This window comes from Cherax quadricarinatus, chromosome 51 (assembly GCF_038502225.1).
Source record: "Cherax quadricarinatus isolate ZL_2023a chromosome 51, ASM3850222v1, whole genome shotgun sequence".
Taxonomy (NCBI): Eukaryota; Metazoa; Arthropoda; class Malacostraca; order Decapoda; family Parastacidae; genus Cherax; species Cherax quadricarinatus.
Window position 1 is genome coordinate 6,515,799 of NC_091342.1, and position 7,616 is coordinate 6,523,414.

Genomic DNA, 7,616 nt, shown 5'->3' on the forward strand with positions numbered 1-7,616 from the left:
ATCTGTATGATGGAGTATGACAGGGGAACCATCCTGTATGATGGAGTATGACAGGGGAACTATCGTGTATGATGGAGTATGACAGGGGAACCATCTTGTATGATGGAGTATGACAGGAACCATCTGGTATGATGGAGTATGACAGGGGAACCATCGTGTATGATGGAGTATGACAGGAGAACCATCCTGTATGATGGAGTATGACAGGGGAACCATCCTGTATGATGGAGTATGACAGGGGAACCATCCTGTATGATGGAGTATGACAGGGGAACCATCCTGTATGATGGAGTATGACAGGGGAACCATCGTGTATGATGGAGTATGACAGGGGAACCATCCTGTATGATGGAGTATGACAGGGGAACGGTGCTATTTATGGGTCCCAGTATACCTGGAGTTTACCTGGAGAGAGTTCCGGGGGTCAACGCCCCCGCGGCCCGGTCTGTGACCAGGCCTCCTGGTGGATCAGAGCCTGATCAACCAGGCTGTTGCTGCACGCAAACCAACGTACGAGCCACAGCCCGGCTGATCCGGAACTGACTTTAGGTGCTTGTCCAGTGCCAGCTTGAAGACTGCCAGGGGTCTGTTGGTAATCCCCCTTATGTGTGCTGGGAGGCAGTTGAACAGTCTCGGGCCCCTGACACTTATTGTATGGTCTCTTAACGTGCTAGTGACACCCCTGCTTTTCATTGGGGGAATGTTGCATCGTCTGCCAAGTCTTTTGCTTTCGTACATGTTATATAGAATAGGCTAACACCAGACTACACTATATCTTACTACTTCCTTATGAGTAAAAATAATAATAATAAAATAATAATAATAATAATAATAATAAGAAGAAGAAGAAGAAGAAGAAGAAGGAGGAGGAGGAGCAGAAAAGAGACGCAGCACAGTACTGTATAATTTATTCCAAGTCTTATGTTAATCATTTATATCAGTAATCCGTTTATATTGGTGAAGTATGTATACATTGTTGTGAGGTGGGCATCACTGGGCAGGACGTGGCATGGCCTCAGGCCATATTATAGCACTTGTACACCTACCAACAACTTTGCTAATACACATTATGGCCAGACACTTGTTTATTGAGCAATAATTACTGATAACTGGGTCTCCGCTCCAGCTGTCTCCTTACTGACCATAATTGTCTTATTTTATGAAGGATTTGTATGTTATATAAAGCTGTTTTTGTGGTTTTTCCTTGTGTTTGGAGATAGTGTGAGACATAGCAGTTATGCACCTGTTAGAACTAAGGGAAAATGGAGTTACCATATATAACAATGTTGGTGTTTAAAGTTTTCTACAAACATTGTGATGAGGGAGGTGTTATAATAAATGATTAATATATGGCAGCCCTGCAGGCATGTCCGTGTCTGGGCGGGAACAGGGCTAGCGATCATCAGATATCTAGTTTATGTATATTTTAAAGGTAGTTGGAGGCATCTGAGAGCCAATCCTCCCTCCCAGCCTCCCTAGGCACCGTCCGATTCCCTGCCCCTGACTCCGACTTTGTCTTCACTCTAGTATATTATTTCCACTTTAAAAGTTACTTTTATAAGAATATACCACAGAATCTCCACTGTTAATTTACAATTGACGGTTAAGTATGTGTATTAGCCCTCTGTATGTTATAGCCAGAACGTTAAGACTATGATAATATATATTAGAACACTTATTTCACTCTGGAATGATGCTACCAGACTCGGGCCAGACTAACACAGTTGCCTTTCCTTATATTAACCTCTATTTTCGTACTTATATCCCTATAGCACTCTTATTCTTACATTGATTTACATTACCTTTATACATTAACGTGAGTATGTGTGTGACGTCAGCAACGGAAATGTTGTTTTTTTCATATTTAGTAAGTAACAGGAAAATTTATGCTGTTAAGATTACTTAATAAAGTTCAAAATGTGTTCATTCTGTGGAGAAAATCGTTCCAACGACTATGATTCTATTACAAAAATTGGATAATTAGCTATTTCAGGTTGAAATATTTTTCTAAAACTACTTGTAAGTAAATATTGAAAATTTAAAAATAATCCTGTAGTTATTTTATAGATGTAACTGTAAGTTATCACTTGTAGATATTTAAAACATAAAATGCGACTTACAAAGTCTAGTTTACGGGGTTACAAGTATGTGTGTGTGTTTATCGAGTGCTAAGATATGAGTACATAGTGAGTGTTAATTAATGGAGATAATTACTGAGTATATTAATGAGGTACTGGAAAGTCGGAGTGAAGTCCAGGTTCTGACTGGTAATACCTCGCTCTCTCTGACTTTCTCGGGTTATCGTGGGTATTTTACACACATGATACTATGTAAGATAATGGCAGTCATCCAGACTGGTGCTAAATTAGTGTTATATAAAGTTAGTTAGTTAGTTAGTGTGCACCTGTCATAATTGCCTGAGGGTGATCCAGGTGAGCGCTGTCAGGCTTGCCAGTTTCCGTGTTTCCCGAGTCACGATTCCCACATGTTGCCAATCATTTCAGCTCTCAATACCCTGCGTATATCCTCCACGGGACCCCTCTGTCGGCGCGAATAAGCATGTAGATGAAGTGTATAGAGGTGCGTAGGTGGGGCGGGCTGGTAGAGTGGGTAATTATGGGTAATATTGGTAGGTATGTGCGCGGCTGCGTGCTCGGCGAGGTTGGCAGCCATGGAAACACAGAGTTCCCGGATGTTCGGGGTCGGCCAAGGGAGGAGGGAGAGATGTGTCCGCCAAGTTGAGGAGCTCCTCACCTCAATATTCACCGCCACCAGCCTTCTTTTTGACACGTTATGGGCACACAAGCGAGGAAGAGGCAGTGACAGTGAACATTAGCGCGGGAGCGCGGCCAAGGCGGCAACACACGCAAAGTAAGTCTGGTGCATGTCAGGCCACGTCTGCCGTAGACACTCTTGTCAAAACATTCAAGGACAGTCTCACTGATGATACAATATTTCCTGCTCTGTGGGCCACTACCACCGCCTCTCTTATGGATCCCGGGGCCTGTCGAGTGTAGTGTAGTGCTGGTGTTAGTGGTGTAGTGGAGAAGAGAAGAGAAGTGGGGAGAAAACTGGTGTGGGCAGGGGAGTGGAGGCAGTGCCCTGCCCACTTTTTGTGCCCTGCCACCACTTGCCTTCTGCTGGTACCGGCCCTCTTGCCCGCCTCACCCACCCCTCGGCTACGTAAAATACAGAAATCCACTAAATACTCGTCTATTTTGATGTTTTAGCTGGCGACTTAGTCAACTAGAACCCACAAGTTAGTAAGTTGTTGCAGCGAGTGTTGTCACTCTCAACCTCAACCTTTATGCAACAAGTCTCTCTCTTAGTGCAACTTTACTGAAAGAAATATCGTTGCTAAAGTCTATAATGCAGGAAAGTTTGCAGTGACAGAAGGAAACAGTGAAGTTTGAATAGTTGTGTGTATTAGTTGTCTCAGGTTTGTGCTTATTATTCTCTTCTCTCTCCTTATTACCTTTGCTTCGTTATTATAATAATTCTCATTCCCTTCATTTCTTTCATCAGAATTTGTGAATAAATTGTATACCGAAGTTATTATTTAGGTTTTATGGGGTTTAAATTTTGACAGTGGTCTTGAGAGCACACACATGCTACATTACATAGATATGACTTAGAAAAACCCTATAATTTGATATTTTCCTCTCTGTTACTGCTCAAGGACTTCACTGGTGGCTAAAGTTCTCGCTTCATATGGCGAGGATCTGGGTTCGATTCCCAGCCAGGGTAGAAACATTAGGCACGTTTCTTTACACTGGTTGTCTATGTTCACCCATCAGTAAAATAGGTACCTGGGTGTTAGTCGACTGGTGTGGTTCGCATCCTGGGACACTGACCTAACTTGCCAGAAATGCTCAGCATAGTAAGCGGCTTTCAATATAGTAGTATGTCATTGATGTCAGCTAGGCCTGTATACCTTGTACATGTAGTAAATAAAGATATTATTATTATTTTTATTATTATTATTATTTTATTATTTTATTATTATTATTTTATTATTTTATTATTATTATTTTATTATTTTTATTTTTATTTTTATTTTTATTATTATTATTATTATTATTATTATTATTATTATTATTACTTTGTCTGACTTAAAGTTATCCTAGGTAATCTAGATGTATGAAAACTTGTGTAGCTATAACTGTGTACCTGTACTTGAATAAACTTACTTAATACCCTCAAACTTAGTCAAAAATATAAGATTGTAATAATGTTGGTAGAATTACCATCAATATGTAAAGTAAAAGGACACAAGTGCAGCTAATGTGATATCTCTGAAGTCTTAGCAAGAAACCTGAAAACAGTAAACCCTGACATCACATAGTCTCTCCTGTTGATACAACACAAGCACATCACAGAGAATAAACATTGAAACAGGCCTTCTCTATCCAGCCTCCAATAGAAATATTTGTCTAACCTATTTTTGTTACTCGAGTAATAGCTTTTATATCCTTTTTCTCATGTGCAAGTTAATTGTTTTACCATATTGTATTACTACTACTACTACTACCACCACCACCACTAGTATGGCACCTCACTCTGAGCCTATATATACCCTCTGTGTCCATGTACTGTTTGTAACGGCTTGACAAAGCTCCTGGAGAGCGTAACATTGCCACAATAAAAATGTCACATTAGTTGCACTTGTGTCCTTTTACTTTACAAAACTACGTATAAGACTAGAGAAATTCTGCAGGTGGCCTACTAACACACACTAGGCAGATACTTACACCTGAGTTTAATCCTACTTAATGCACTCTACAAGACCATTGTAAAAAAAAAAAAATTGTATGAAGCCTAAATAATAGCCAACTATTCTCATTCAATTGTCTAAATTTTTGAGGTCACTCAAAGTTCTTGCTTTGATGACACTACTTTTGTTTGTTTGTTCCAGTCGTCTACAGCAATAGTGTTTTCCTGTATCCTTGCTAATGTATTTTTTCCAAGCTATTAGAATATATTACATTTTTTTTATAGGCTTTCATTCATTTTCACTCTTATCTATGAATTTGTGCTTTGGGTGCCAGTATATATATTATAGATATATGTATTGGCACCCAGATAGATAGATATATGTAGATATCTAGATATATACAAATGCTATATAGATATCTAGATATATACAAATACATATATAGATATCTAGATATATACAAATACATATATAGATATCTAGATATATACAAATATATAGATATCTATATATATATACAAATATATAGATATCTATATATATACAAATATATAGATATCTATATATATACAAATATATAGATATCTATATATATACAAATATATAGATATCTATATATATACAAATATATAGATATCTATATATATACAAATATATAGATATCTATATATATACAAATATATAGATAACTATATATATACAAATAGATATCTATATATATACAAATATATAGATATCTATATATATACAAATATATAGATATCTAGATGTATACAAATATATAGATATCTAGATGTATACAAATATATAGATATCTAGATGTATACAAATATATAGATATCTAGATGTATACAGATATATAGATATCTAGATGTATACAGATATATAGATATCTAGATGTATACAGATATATAGATATCTAGATGTATACATATATATTGATATCTAGATGTATACAATATAGATATCTAGATGTATACAATATAGATATCTAGATGTATACAGATAGATATCTAGATGTTTACAGATATATAGATATCTAGATGTTTACAGATATATAGATATCTAGATGTATACAGATATATAGATATCTAGATGTATACAGATATATAGATATCTAGATGTATACAGATATATAGATATCTAGATGTATACAGATATATAGATATCTAGATGTTTACAGATATATAGATATCTAGATGTTTACAGATATATAGATATCTAGATGTTTACAGATATATAGATATCTAGATGTATACAGATATATAGATATCTAGATGTATACAGATATATAGATATCTAGATGTATACAGATATATAGATATCTAGATGTATACAGATATTTAGATATCTAGATGTATACAGATATATAGATATCTAGATGTATACAGATATATAGATATCTAGATGTATACAGATATATAGATATCTAGATGTATACAGATATATAGATATCTAGATGTATACAGATATATAGATATCTAGATGTATACAGATATATAGATATCTAGATGTATACAGATATATAGATATCTAATGTATACAGATATATAGATATCTAGATGTATACAGATATATAGATATCTAGATGTTTACAGATATCTAGATATCTAGATGTTTACAGATATATAGATATCTAGATGTATATAGATATCTAGATGTATACAGATATATAGATATCTAGATGTTTACAGATATATAGATATCTAGATGTATACAGATATATAGATATCTAGATGTATATAGATATCTAGATGTATACAGATATATAGATATCTAGATGTATACAGATATATAGATATCTAGATGTATACAGATATATAGATATCTAGATGTATACAGATATATAGATATCTAGATGTATACAGATATATAGATATCTAGATGTATACAGATATATAGATATCTAGATGTTTACAGATATATAGATATCTAGATGTTTACAGATATATAGATATCTAGATGTATACAGATATATAGATATCTAGATGTATACAGATATATAGATATCTAGATGTATACAGATATATAGATATCTAGATGTTTACAGATATATAGATATCTAGATGTTTACAGATATATAGATATCTAGATGTATACAGATATATAGATATCTAGATGTATACAGATATATAGATATCTAGATGTATACAGATATATAGATATCTAGATGTATACAGATATATAGATATCTAGATGTATACAGATATATAGATATCTAGATGTATACAGATATATAGATATCTAGATGTATATAGATATCTAGATGTATACAGATATATAGATATCTAGATGTATACAGATATATAGATATCTAGATGTATACAGATATATAGATATCTAGATGTTTACAGATATATAGATATCTAGATGTTTACAGATATATAGATATCTAGATGTTTACAGATATATAGATATCTAGATGTATACAGATATATAGATATCTAGATGTATACAGATATATAGATATCTAGATGTATACAGATATATAGATATCTAGATGTATACAGATATATAGATATCTAGATGTATACAGATATATAGATATCTAGATGTATACAGATATATAGATATCTAGATGTATACAGATATCTAGATATCTAGATGTTTACAGATATATAGATATCTAGATGTTTACAGATATATAGATATCTAGATGTATACAGATATATAGATATCTAGATGTATACAGATATATAGATATCTAGATGTATACAGATATATAGATATCTAGATGTATACAGATATATAGATATCTAGATGTATACAGATATATAGATATCTAGATGTATACAGATATAGATATCTAGATGTATACAGATAGATATCTAGATGTATACAGATATATAGATATCTAGATGTATACAAATATATAGGTATCTAGATGTATACAAATATATCT